This window comes from Portunus trituberculatus, chromosome 30 (assembly GCF_017591435.1).
Source record: "Portunus trituberculatus isolate SZX2019 chromosome 30, ASM1759143v1, whole genome shotgun sequence".
Taxonomy (NCBI): Eukaryota; Metazoa; Arthropoda; class Malacostraca; order Decapoda; family Portunidae; genus Portunus; species Portunus trituberculatus.
In genome coordinates, this window is record NC_059284.1 from 11760250 (window position 1) to 11775249 (window position 15000).

General features: G+C 39.1%; 1 protein-coding gene across 1 annotated transcript in view; it reads right to left on the reverse strand.

Annotated features, from left to right (window-relative positions):
- Positions 1-2802: 2802 nt before the first annotated feature.
- LOC123510913 overlaps positions 2803-15000 on the reverse strand; it is a 56517-nt gene continuing 44319 nt past the window's right edge. The window contains exon 11 of the transcript XR_006676639.1: positions 2803-2842. The gene's annotated coding sequence lies outside the window, so the exon portion shown is untranslated. The remainder of the gene's footprint in view (positions 2843-15000) is intronic.

Below are 15000 nucleotides of genomic sequence, written 5' to 3' on the forward strand. Positions count from 1 at the left end.
TCTTTTTTCTTTTTTTTTTCGTTTTCCTCTGACGCGCGTGTTGTAATCTCGTAATCCTTAAATTTCTATCCCTATTCATGTAAAAAAAGACAAATATCAGTCCTTTTCCATTTCCTTAATTCACTGTAATGCATGTATAATTTTTCTATTCATCCAGATCGTCTTTCTTTTCTCATGTTTCGTTTTCTTCTGACGCGCGTGTTGTAATCTCGTAATCCTTAAATTTCTATCACTATTCAGCTCTGGACTTGATTTCTCCTTCGTCACACAACTGTTCTCTTCTTTTCCCCGTCAGCGCCAACTCTCGCCTCATCAAGTTTTTCTCGCACATAACCTGTACTCCGTTTCGTCTCGCTTGGGGGAAATTCTCTCTCAGTTTTTCCTCCTATCACTGCATAATGACTTTTCTTATCACGTCTGGTTGTGGTCAGATATTAAGCCATATTCTTAAGACACTTCTGCGCCGAATCTCACTACTTTCAGAACACTTTACTTGAAGGCACATGGGTTTTTAAAGGTGTTTCTACTGTTCTACTGAGAGATTAACACTATTTCTGCATTACTGATAGGCGAAACACTCTTGAGAACTCGGTTGATTAATTCTATGGCCTTTTAAAATAATCGTGGTGAGAGAGGAATGAGTTTGTGAATATGGGCCATTAACCCCTTCGTTACTGGGACGCATTTCTACCTTGAGTTTTAGGCATTAGACGATTTTATTTACATTAGGAAGGATCTATGGAGTACAGAAGATTAATGACCGGAGTATTCACTATTCTATTCCCTCACATAAGTTTCTGAAGCTGTTTAAAATCGCTAATTAGTAAGCAGAATGAATATAACGCATCGTGATACTCAAGGAAAGTCGGTGTAAAATTTCGTGTTTCCATTAGAGTGTCACGCAATCAGACTGGCTTTGGTTTATACATTGTCTAGTAAGTCTCAGTGATAGCTCAGTCTCATGTTAGCTTGTTACGATCTCTTTCCTTCGCTTATTTTATTTTATTTTATTCTGTTTCATTTTATTTGCCTTTCTCTTTTCTTGGTTTTCCTCCACGTCAAAGTACAGCATTTTTCTATTTCTATACTTTTTTTTTTTCATTCCTTCATAATCCAAGGTTTTATCTGAATTAATATCTTTTTCTCTTCTCTCGTCGTCATATTCTTTTTCCCTACTCATTTCGTAAACACACCTTTTTCATTTAAATCGATAACATTTTCCCTCCGTCCTCCGTCATCATTTTTTTCCGTGCTCATTCCGTAATCACAGCTTTTTCATACATATCTATACGTATTTTCTCTCTTTCTTTCGTCATCACAGTTTTTTTCCTCAAAATCTTTACTTTTTTCCCCTTCATCTACTGTCATCTACTTTTTATCCTCTTCCTTTCATCATTATTTTTTTTCTCAATATATTTGTTCTCCCCCTTCCTTCTTCGCAGTCTTTCAGCCTATATGTCTTTTTTTCCCCATCACTTCTTCCTTCGTCATGGTTTCCCTTTCATCCTTTCACTTTCATTGTCTGAGTGAGGGGACAGTGCAGCTTCTTTTATTTATTTATTTATCTATTTTTTTAGTATATATTTTTCTTTCTAATCTTTCCTTCTTATCTTCTTTTCCTTCCTCCAATCTCCTCTTTCCTCTACCTTATCAGTCACCTCTCCTATTATTTTTTTTTACTTATTTATTTATTTTACTTTCTAATCTTCCTTTCCTATCTTTTCCTTCCTCCAGTCTTTTCTTCTTTCTACTTTATCTTCCTTTCCTTCCTTCAGTCTTCTCTTCCTTCTACCTTATCTTCTCTCCCTTCCTCCAGTTTTACTATTCCTTGTACCTTATCTTCCTCTCCTCTTCTCTTCCTCTTATCTCTCTCACTTATCTCCATGTTTCGCTTCCTCTCTTCTTCTCATTCCTCCTCCCTCTTCTCGCCTCACTTCTTTTCTAACATTTCCTCTCATTACCTCCCTCCTCTTCCTCCTCCAATGTCATTTTCCTTCATTTCCCTCTCCTTCCTTCCTCCCTCCTCCACACTTAAACACACACACACGCACACACACACACTTTGATATACAAAAGACATGCCATTACACAAAAACACAATATTTTCCCACATTCGTCATTCTATCAAGTCAATAAAACAGCCCTACCATATTTCTACCCTTATTTCAGCTCTCCCATATTATTTACAGCTTCCTTCGCCCTCCCTCCTGTTCTTCTTGTACTTTGAGAGAGTGTGGAGTAGCGAAAGGTATTTGTGAAGCGTTATTGTTAAAGGTGATTGATTTCTCTCTCTGTTTTCTTAATTTAGCGCTCATTTTCGTGTGTTTTTCTTGTGTTTTGATTTTATTTGTTGTATTTTGAGGGGCTGGTGTTTTTTTTTTCTAGTTTCTTTCTATTTTCTTCGTTCTGATGTTGTTTTATGTTCTCTTGCTATGTCTTGTGTCACTGCCTCGTTTGTTCTGCTTGTAGTGAACGTGTGTGTGTGTGTGTGTGTGTGTGTGTGTGTGTGTGTGTGTGTGTGTGTGTGTGTGTGTGTGTGTGTGTGTGTGTGTGTGTGTGTGTGATGACTTGTCGAACACACACACACACACACACACACACACACACACACACACACACACACACACAAAGGAAGTTTAACCGTAGCTCTTCAACAAAGTAATAATGATAATAATAATAATGATGTTAATAATAATAGCAATAAAAAATGATAACAAGCAACGAAAAATGACTTAATCAAAAGAACAATAAAACAAATAAACTCTCTCTCTCTCTCTCTCTCTCTCTCTCTCTCTCTCTCTCTCTCTCTCTCTCTCTCTCTCTCTCTCTCTCTCTCTCTCTCCTGGAATCCCCCTTAATGAGATCGAGTCCTCCTCAGGTGCAGGCAGAGAGAGATCAGATAGCATTGTGTCTCTTTGTCAGTCCATGAACGCAGGAGGAAAAAAATGAGGAGGGGAGGAGGGAGGAAATGAAAACGCCCTTCCCTCCCTTCCTCTCTCTCTCTCTCTCTCTCTCTCTCTCTCTCTCTCTCTCTCTCTCTCTCTCTCTCTCTCTCTCTCTCTCTCTCTCTCTCTCTCTCTAGGGTGTGTTTGCGTTTGTTTGTATGTATAATAGTGTGTGTGTGTGACGAGCAGGGATGTGCGAGGATATAATGCAGTACACACACACACACACACACACACACACACACACACACACACACACACACACACACACACACACACACACACACACACACACACACACACACACACACACACACACACACACACACACACACACGTGATGTGGCGTGCCCTTTGAGTATGTAAAGGGCAAACTGAGCACGTGGGAAAAAAAAGGAAGAGAGAAAGAGAGAGAGAGAGAGAGAGAGAGAGAGAGAGAGAGAGAGAGAGAGAGAGTAGAATAGTTTGCATACCTTCCTAAAATAACCAATAGAAAGTTGACACGTTATTCACAACCTTCTTTCTCTCTTGGTCAGTAAAAAAACACTCCCCTTCACTTCTGCCACATCTCGCCACTCCCTGATGATGACGATAATAATAATAATGAATAGATAATAATGAGAATACTTTAACCATCATAGATTTTGACTTGGTAAGCAATATTAGATGCTTTTTATTGCCTAGTAGTGATGCTATATACCAGTGATGATGAGGATAAATAAATAATAATAAGAATGCTGAAATTGCCATAGATTTTGACCAGGGAAAGGGAATTTAAGTGCGTTTTATTACTAACCCCTTCAATACTGAGATACATTTTTACCTTGAGATTTGTGTACGATTAGACCATTTTATTGACATTAGGAAGGGTCTGTGGAGGTCGGAAGATTAATGGCTAGTCTTCTTTATTTCAATCCCCAACATGAGTTTCTAAAGCTATAAAATTACCAGATATTAAGCACAGTGAATATGGAAACGCGTCATGGTACTCAAGGGGTTAAAAAGGAAGACACACACTGGGTTACTTATGTCGTACTTTTACTGAACAAATACGAGAAAGTGTGTGAGTTATTATTTTTCAACTGAGAATCATAACAAGTGCATAGATTATAAAATTATCGTGTATTTTTGTCCATTTTTTGCCGTGGAAAGTGAAGCAGCTAACCGCGTTACGTAATGGGAGTGATACTGTTATGTTTTTACTAAGTGTGAAGTAGAAGAAAGTGCTTGGATTGTCGTACATATTGTCTTGGAGAGCTAAAAAGGCTGCTTGTTACGTAACAGGAAAATGTTAGTGGTTTACGTAATATAAAAGGTAACTTATAGGAAAGTGCATAGATTACCGTACAGTTTGTCTTGGGATGCTAAAAAATAGGAAAATGTTGATGGTTTACGTAATACAAAAGGTAAAGGTAACTTGCAAAAAATGTGCATAGATTACCGTACAGTTTGTCTTGGGATGCTAAAATTTTGGTGTTAGGTGATGGGAAAATGTTAGTGGTTTACGTAATATAAAAGGTAACTTATAGGAAAGTGCTTAGATTACCATACATTTTGTTTTGGGATGCTAAAATGTTGTTGTGTTACGTAATAGGAAAATATTGATGGTTTACGTAATAGAAAAGGCAATCTTCTAATTTCGCTGCGGGTGACATACGATGAAATACATGAATTATCGTACATTTTATCTTAGAAAACGAGACACCTACAATATTGCCTAATGGGAACTTTAACCCCTTCAGTAATGAGACGCATTTTTACCTTGAGATTTATGTACGATGAGACCATTTTATTGGCATCAGAAGAGTCTATGGAGATCAAAGGATTGACGGCCACAGTCTTCACTATTTTAACCCCTCCCCCAACATACGAGTAAGTTTCTGAAGCTGCATTAAATCACCAGATAGTGAGCAGATTGAATATGGAAACGCGCCATGGTACTGAATGGGTTAATATTATACTTTTACCGCGGGTGACATACGACATGATACAGAAATTACCGCACATTTTGTCTTAGAAAGCGAGACATGTACATAATTACGTAAATTGGACTTTGATATACTTTTACTGCATTTGTCATACGATAAACGACATAAATTACACCACATTTTGTCTTAGAAAGCGAGACAAAAATTTTAACATTATTCTTCTTTACTGCGTGTGACATATGAGGAAGGGCGTAATTTGTTATATTTTGCCTTAGACACCGAAAAAATACTTATTATCTTACATTTTGTCTTAGAAAGCGAGATATACAGCGTTACGTGACAAAAATCTTAGCATTATACTTTTTTACTGCGTGTGACATACGAGGAAGGGCGTAAGTTGTTATATTTTGCCTTAGACACCGAAAAATATATAAATTACTTTACATTTTGTCTTAGAAAGCGAAATATGCAGCGTTACGTCACAAGAATTCCACCATACTTCTTTACTGCGTGTGACATACGAGGAAATGCGAGTCGTTATAATTTGCCTTAGACAGCGAAAAATCTCCTGCGTTACTTCATCCAAAGATACAATTTCTACTGACTGCCACGTACAAGGAACTCCCAAACTGCTTCTGTATTTCCAACTCCCTATGACTTGACTTCATTTAAGAGAGCGATTTCAAGACATGTATCCCTTATTTTTTGACTCTCTCGGACCTGCAATGGGACTGGGAACTAAGTGGGCCTGTTTTTTCCCGCTTCATATTGCCCTTGGCCAGCTTTCCCTTCTTACATACAGGGGAGTGTATGGACTAATTGACGTACATTTTGCCTGAGGAAGTGAAGAAATGAGTTGCAAAATAAAGGAAATAATAATAGTAACAAGATGAATAAAGAAATGATAGAATAAGAAAATTTTGGCTCGCTCGAATGATAAAATAAGAATATATATAGGTTCGTGTTTACTATGGAAAATGATTTATTGCAGTGAAAAAGCCGAATGATCATCCACCGAATCCACTAAAGGAGGTTAAGATTGACAGAAGAGAGAGAGAGAGAGAGAGAGAGAGAGAGAGAGAGAGAGTAGTAAAGGAACCGAAATATTATCATCCACCGAATCCACTAGAGCTGTGTGTGTGTTTGCTTTTACTCCTTGGTGTGATTGCGTGCGTGTGATCAGAGGCGGTGAATGGACGGTGAGGCTGACGGGCAGTGACGTGGCGGGATCCCATTGGTCAGGCACTGCAGGCACTTAGATGAATGAGCCAATCAGAAACGTTGCCTAAGATGTGATGGTGGTGATCATTGTGGTGGTGGTGGTGGTGGTGGTGATGGTGTTTGTTTTATATATTTTTTTTAAATCTTCCTTTTCTTTTCTGTTTTTTCTTTTTTTTTTTAGATTCGGAATAGACTTGTTTGTTTTGCTTTTTATATTTTCCTCTTTATTTTTATTTCTTTGATTTGTTCTTTGTTTATTCTTGCTTAAGGTTATATTTAGTAACAGAACTGGACAGTGTGTGTGTGTGTGTGTGTGTGTGTGTGTGTGTGTGTGTGTGTGTGTGTGTGTGTGTGTGTGTTTGCAGGGAGGTCGTGAAGGAATGTAGTAGATGCTGAAAAACAGGTGTTACTACTACTACTACTACTACTACTACTACTACTACTACTACTACTACTACTACTACTACTACTACTACTACTACTTCTACTACAACTACTACCACCATCACCTCACCTTTTCTACTACTACTATTATTGTCTACTACTACTACTACTACTACTACTACTACTACTACTACTACTACTACTACGGACAGGTAAGGAACACAGTGAGTCTTAGAGGTGAGTTAGAGGTAAAGAGACAAGGTTCACCTGCTAATTAGGAGGAAGAGCAGGTGTGTGGCAGGAAACGTAGGGTTGCAGAGGCCAGGTGCGTCTTCCTCCTCCTCCTCCTCCTCTTCAGTTCCGCTTATTTTCCTTCTTCCTTTTTGTTTTCCGTTTGTTTTTTTAATATATGTGTGTTTGCATGATCTTATTTGATGTTTAGTTTCTTATTCTTGTTCTTGTTATTCTTCTTCTTGTTCTTCTTTTGTTTCTTTTCTTGCAGTTCTTATTCTTTGTTATTATTATATTTATTTGTGTTTTTTTTTTGTTTCTTTTTTGTTATCTGTCTTCTTCCTTTTCTCTTTCATATTTTTTCCTGTTTCTCTTGCTTTTTTCTTCTTATTTATTTACTTTCTAATCCTTTCCTATCTTCTTTTCATTCCTCCAGTCTTCATTTCCTTCTACCTTTTCTTCCTCTCCTCTTCTCTTCTTCTTCTTCTTATCTATCTCATCTTTCTCCTCGTTTCGCTTCCCCTCCTAATTTTTCTCATTTCTCCTCCCTCTTCTCCTCCTCCCTCTCCTCCACCTTCTCCTCTCCTCGCCTCGCTTCTCTCCAAACATTTCCTCTCATTACCTCCCTCTCCTTCCTCCTCCTATGTCATCTTCCTTCATTTCCCTTTCCTTCCTTCCTCCCTCCTCCCATCTTCCTCCTTCCTCCTGTCTTCCTCCTTCCATCTTACCTCCTCTCCTTCCTTCCTTCCTCAGGTGACCGACAGACCGAGAAGAAAGAGGAGGAGGAGGAAAAGGAGGAGGAGGAGGAGGGTTTTTTGCGACTTAGCTAAGGAGGAATGTGGATATTTATCTTTTTTTTGTGTGTGTGTTTGTTTGTATGTTTATTCATCTCTTAGTTCCATCTGTGTGTGTGTGTGTGTGTGTGTGTGTGTGTGTGTGTGTGTGTGTGTGTGTGTGTGTGTGTGTGTGTGTGTGTTTTGTGGTTTTCCTGACTATCTGTTCTTATTATTATTAGTTATTATTATTATTATTATTATTATTATTATTATTATTATTATTATTATTACTGTTGTTGTTGTTGTATATTATCATCATTATTGGAGGTGGTGGTAGTAGTAGTAGTAATAGTCGTAGTAGTAGCAGTGGAAGTAGTAGAAGTAGTAGTAGTAGTAGTAGTAGTAGTAGTAGTAGTAGTAGTAGTAGTAGTAGTAGCAATAGTAATAGTAATAATAATAATGATAATAATAATAATAACAATAATAATAATGATAACAATAGTAATAATAGAGCAATATATAATGTTGTAATTCCTTTCAAGATTACTAATGAGGGAGGAACGGAAGGAGAGAGGAGAGAGAGAGAGGGAGAGGAGAGAAGGGGAGAGAAATATAGATAACTTGAGTGGACGGATGAAAGGGGGTGTTGGAGGGAAGGAGAGAGGGAGGGGAGGTAAAGGATGATGGAATGGGGGCACGGGGGTTAGGAAAAGAGGGTGTAGGGGCGGAGGGGACCACAAAACCTCGCGTGGTCAAGGTTACGGTGACGCGAAGAGGTGAAAGTGTTTTAGTGATGTGTCTGTGTGTCTGTCTGTCTGTGTGTGTGTATGTGTCTTGTGTGTGTGTGTGTCGTGTTTAGATGACGGTAGTAGTAGTAGTAGTAATAAGACCTCTCTCTCTTTCTCTTATCTATCTATATATGTATGCATGTTTGTATCTGTCTATCTACCTAACTATCTATCTCTCTATGTCATTCACTCTCGTTCTGTGTGTGTGTGTGTGTGTGTGTGTGTGTGTGTGTGTGTGTGTGTGTGTGTGTGTGTGTGTGTGTGTGTGTGTGTGTGTGTATATGTGTGTATTGTGTGTATGTGTGTGTATGTTAAACTGCAACCACCACCACCACCACCACGAGTAGTGACAAAACTGACAACACACAACACGCTAGATTCATTGCTACCTCGCTCCGTCACGCTTGTAATGGAGTCACGCTTCCCCTGGCTGGCTGGAGGAGGAGGGAGGAGGAGGAGGAGGACGAACGTTATCATTCTTACACACAATCACACACTCACAGCTTCCCTATAACGGCCTGTGTGTGTGTGTGTGTGTGTGTGTGTGCTTTGTTCACGGAAGTCACGTAGAGTAGCGATTATTTTAGGCTGAAACTCGTGTGTGTGTGTGTGTGTGTGTGTGTGTGTGTGTGTGTGTGTGTGTGTGTGTGTGTGTGTGTGTGTGTGTGTGTGTGTGTGTCTGTCTGTCAAAGGGCACGTATTTTCTGGCTGAAGTACGTAATAAATTATCACGTGACCTTCCCTGCACGTCGCCACACCCCGCCATACACCAAATTATTTCCACAACTTGCACAATGAAGGGAAAAAAATGCTTGTGGTATCTCTCTCTCTCTCTCTCTCTCTCTCTCTCTCTCTCTCTCTCTCTCTCTCTCTCTCTCTCTCTCTCTCTCTCTCTCTTTCAAGGTCCTAACACTATCATAACCATCACAGTCACACAATCACTGCACGCCACCACCATCATCACCACAAGACAGTTACACTCACCACCACTATCATCACCACCACCACCACCACCATCACCACCACTCTCGCTCTCACCAGCAAGACTTTAATCACTACCAATCACCATCATTTGCTTTCACTGTCATTATCGTAAAATTCTCTCTCTCTCTCTCTCTCTCTCTCTCTCTCTCTCTCTCTCTCTCTCTCTCTCTCTCTCACATACATTTTTTCCTGTATTTCTCTGTATTAAAGTAGAGAGAAGAGAATAAAGGAGGTAAATAGATGAAGGGAAGGAAGAAGAAGAAAGAAAATAAAGATGAAATAGAAGAAAAAGGTAGAAGAATAAGGAGACGAAGGAAAGGAAGGAAGGAAAATGATAAAGAAGAGAAAGGATAGAGAGAAGAAAAGATTAAAGAAAATATGCAAGGAGTAAGAGGAAGAAAATGGGAAAAAAAGGAAATAGATAAAGAGAAAATAAGGATAATAGAAAAAGGGAAATTGTGGAGAAAAGAAAATGGATGAAGGATGAAGGAAAGAATAAGTGAAGACAACGGAAGGAAAAAAAATGGACATGATGCAGACATAGTTAAGGTCACGTTAGGTCACACCACTGAGAGAGAGAGAGAGAGAGAGAGAGAGAGAGAGAGAGAGAGAGAGATTGCTTTATATTTTGTTGTGTAACGTGTGTTCTAATTTAAAATTGTTTATCATCCATCCTTCCTTTCTTTCTTCTTTCCTCCCTTCCTTCCTTTTTTTAATTTCTTCCTTCCTTCCTTCCTTCCTTCCAACCCTCATAATTCCTGTCCATTCTTCCATCCTACCTCCTCCTCCTTCCTTCCTTTCTTCATTCCTGTTCATTTTTCTCACCTCCCTTCCTCTCTTCCCTCCTTCCCTCCCTTCCTTCCCTCCCTCCAGTGTTGACAAGATACAGAGTCATTATTAAGCGTTATTTTTAGCTTCCCTCAAGTGGCTGATGGAAAAGCACACTTGCATCACAGCGGTAAAGTGTCTCGCTGCCTGACTGTCACCACACACAGTTCCCTCACGTCACTCACATGTTGCAATCCTTTAAGTGTTTTTCCAAGGTTCGCCGCGTCCGTTACCAGCTTTTCAGTGCGATATAGAACAGTTTGCCACTCATATCGCCGCTCATTCGTCACAAGCACACGCAAGAAAGGATACAAATGTGAAGAAGAGTAGATGAAAGACTTGGTTTGTGAATTTTTATCTACTGGGAACCTTACAAGTTAGAATTAATAGAGGAACGAGGTGGAAAAGAGGAGAGTGTGAAAAATGTACTTGATTTATGTGTTTCTAACCAGTGTGATGCTTAGAAATTAGAGTACATTTTGCCTTTATCTATCTATCTATCTATTTACGTATCTATTTATTTATTTGTCTGCTTGCCTGCCTATCTAGCTATCTATCTATTTATCTATCTATCCATCTATCTATCTGTCTGTCTCTCCATCCAAGTACCTATCTATCTGTCTGTCTGTCTGCCCATCTATCTATCTAATATCCTTCATTTTCCCTTTCCTCTCCTTTCCTTCCCCACCTTCCTCCTTTCTTCCAGTTTACATTCACAAGCTAAGTCTCATATGTACCCTCCAATACTCATGTGTGTATTTGTGTATGTATGTATGTATGTATGTATGTATTCAAGCGGCTGTCTCAGTACGGACGCGCATGAAGACCCGCCAATCCTGTATGCTTGTATGTACTGCCTCTATGAACTGTGTGACCTGCATGTGTTAGAGTATAGATGTGTGACTGGCGTATGTGTGGCTGTGTGTGTGTGTGTGTGTGTGTGTGTGTGTGTGTGTGTGTGTGTGTGTGTGTGTGTGTGTGTGTGTGTGTGTGTGTGTGTGTGTGTGGAGGCGTTGAATGTTAAGGATGGATGTTGATTGATAGTGTATGTGTGTGTGTGTGTGTGTATGTGTGTATGGTTATGGATGAGTGTGTTTTATGTATGTGAAAAAAATGTTCATTGTTTTTGTTTTTCTGTCTATTTAACTTGATCTATCTACGTATCTATCAGTTTACCTAACCTAATGTATTTACCTATCTGTCTATCTATCTATCCATCTCTGTATCTATCTTTAAGTATAGAGACTAACCAAGGCAAACAGACTAAAGAAAGAAATAAAATGATAAGCTAAAATGATAGTAATAATAGTAACAACAAATAACAAAAACTTAACTAAAAAAGAAAGGAAAAATGAGCTAAAATGATCATAAAAAAGCCAAAAAACAACAAAAGCTTAACTAGACAAAACAAATTCCAAACACTCTACCAAAAAAAAAAAAAAAAAATAAGCTGAAAGGAAATTAATAACAGCAACAAGTAGCAAAAAGCTTAACTAGAAAAAAACACAAATTTTAAGCATTCCACTGATCTGAATGACACACAACACACCACAACACACAACACGAACAGTCACTAGTCAATAAGCCTTTCTAGAGGGTCAGAATAGCAATAAATGGAAATAAATGGCTCTTTGTACACAAATTTTAAACATTCCACTGATCTGAATGACACAACACACCACAACACACAATACGAAGAGTCACGAGTCGATAAACCTTTCTATAGGATCAGTATGGCAACAAATGGAGGTGAATGGCTCATGTATGGCTTGTATAACTATGTATGGTCCATTTCCCCATTGGTTCCTCCATAATTGATGTCTTCCGCTGCTCAATCCCAGTCCTTGTTATTCTTTCTGTGTGTGTTCTTGTGTGTCCTCTTGTTAGTTTCTATTCCAGGATGTTTAGTGTGTAGGGGGGAGGTCGTGATGGTGATGATAATGGTGGTGATGGTGGTGGTGGTGGTGGTGGAGCAAGGTGGTACGGTGTGTTTTGATTATTTGATAGGGTGTAGAGTGAGAGAGAGAGAGAGAGAGAGAGAGAGAGAGAGAGAGAGAGAGAGAGAGAGAGAGTGTAGTTTAGTCTCCAATTAGTTACACCTGTCATTTTATTATTACTCTCTCTCTCTCTCTCTCTCTCTCTCTCTCTCTCTCTCTCTCTCTCTCTCTCTCTCTGTTCTCAGTTACCTTGCTTGTATCTACACACACACACACACACACACACACACACACACACACACACACACACACACACACAGTATGTACACACACACAGAAAGTTGTGCGTATGTGTCTGTGCGTGTGTGTGTGTGTGTGTGTGTGTGTGTGTGTGTGTGTGTGTGTGTGTGTGTGTGTGTGTGTGTGTGTGTGTGTGTGTGTGTGATACGAATTTCACCTTGACAATACATACATAGATGAGTGCACCCATATATACTCTCTCTCTCTCTCTCTCTCTCTCTCTCTCTCTCTCTCTCTCTCTCTCTCTGGTAATTGTCACACGCTCTTGCTAGTAATAATTCACTCAAACTCGTAAAAAATAACCCGTGAAAGTTGGCAAGCTTTTCTCTCTCTCTTTTTTTTCGCGCCACTACAAATAATTAGAGAGTGACTAAAATTAACTAAAGTGAAAAGTAGAAAGAGTCAGATATTTCTTTTCGTAGAGTGATTAAGAAGAGAGAGAGAGAGAGAGAGAGAGAGAGAGAGAGAGAGAGAGAGAGAGAGACGGTAAAGATAAAAAGATTCTCAAATTAATAAGATTCATAAAAAGTGAAAAAAGAAAGAATTGAAGGAAGATAGAGAGAGAAAGTGTAGAGAAAGAGAGAAAACAATGAAATGTAAAGTATATAATAAAATAGTAACAGTATTATTTTTTTCGCTGATAAATTTAAATCGTAAAAAAAAAAGACAAGAAAAAGGCGAATTCTTGTATTTTTCTCATTCATTCATTCTTCAAAACGAAAAATCAAATCAAATAAGTTAATCACAACATAATATAACAAAACGCTTTTCTAACTTCAATAAACTCAAATCTCATAAAACAAAAATAAAACAGAAAATAAACAAATAAAACAACAAATCACACGATAACAAGATACAAACACCCAAAACTTTCTTATCTCTCTCTCTCTCTCTCTCTCTCTCTCTCTCTCTCTCTCTCTCTCTCTCTCTCTCTCTCTCTCTCTCTCTCTCTCTCTCTCTCTCTCTCTCTCTCATACCTGGTGCCCTAATCAAGGTAAATACCAGAGCCTAGTGACGTCACAGGGCCAGTAGGTGTAGTGCAAGGCTGGGTACTCACTGTGTATACCTGGCTCTCACCTGTCCTTGGGTACGTACCTGGAGGGAGTAAGGTAATTAGTAAGTTAGGCCAGGTGAGGTAATGTCTCGTGATGGTAAAGGGGACAGACAGAGAGAGAGAGAGAGAGAGAGAGAGAGAGAGAGAGAGAGAGAGAGAGAGAGAGATGCACAGATTTACTAATAAAATATGATATAAAAGGATCGATAAATGATAAAAATAAGTTAAATAAGATATAGATAGACAGACAGTTAATCACCACACACACACACACACACACACACACACACACACACACACACACACACACACACACACACACACACACACACACACACACAAGAGGAAAACATACATTCACACATACAGACAGAAGATGAAGAAAAAGAGGAAGAGAGTAGAAAAATAACAAGAAGAATTACTAAGAGAAGGAAAAATTAAAGAAAAAACTACTACTACTACTACTACTACTACTACTACTACTACTACTACTACTTCCACCATCTCTGCTGCCACTATTACCTCTACATGTTTTATACTACTACTACTACCACTACCACCACCACCACCACCCACAACATAACAACAACATAACCTTGAACTAACAACCCGACACAGCCTCTAATCACTGTCACAAGTTACAAGGCAAGTGATTAATCTAAGACGCTTCCAGTGGCGCCTCTCCTTCCGCGTTGCGTCACCACCATCATTATTGCTTTCAGTTTTAGCAGCATTATTATTCAACTCTCCAGCCACCTCGTGTTTACTTTCTCAAGGCTCTGGCGAAGGTTAGGGTGACTGGGTGGGTCTGGCTGTGCTGCTGGTGGTAGTGGTGATGGTGGTGGTGGTGGTGGAGGTGATGGTAGGAATAGAAGAGAAGAGAGGTAAAGAACATAAGACGAATAGAGAGAAGAAGGAAGAAAATAATGAAGAGAATAAGAGAAGTGAGGAAGAAAAACATGATAAGACGAATAGAGAGAAGGGAAAGGAAGAAAAGGAAGAGGAAAAGGGTGAATAAGAAAGTGGGAGAAGAGTAGAAAAGGAGTAAGACATAAGAAGAAAAGGAGAAGATGGAGAAGGGAAAGGAAGAAGAGAAGAAGGAGAAAGGCATAGAGGGGAAGTAAGATAAAAGAAGAGAAAGAGAAGATGGAGAAGGGAAAGGAATAAGTGAAGGAAGAGAAAAGTGAATAAGAATGAAAGGAGAAGGAGAGCAAAGAGCGAATAAAGAAGAGAAGGCGAAGGAGGAAGACGAATAATGAAAAGAAATGAAAAAAACAGAAGCAAAAACAAAACTAACAAAAAGAAAAGAAGAAAACATGAAAACAGTAGTAGTAGTAGTAGTAGTAGTAGTAGTAGTAGTAGTAGTAGTAGTAGTAGTAGAGTAACAGAAGTAACAATATAGTAACAGTTATGATACTGGCAGTGACAGTAGTAGTAGTAGTAGTAGTAGTAGTAGTAGTAGTGGTGGTGATGGTGGTGGTGGTGGTGATAGTAGTGAAAGGGCTGCACATTAGCACTCAAGTAACGGTGGTGAAGGTTACTCTACGTCTGGTGATGGTGGTGGTGGTGGTGGTGATGGTAGTGGTGATGGGTGCGTAATGGTGATGGTGGTGTTTGGTATACA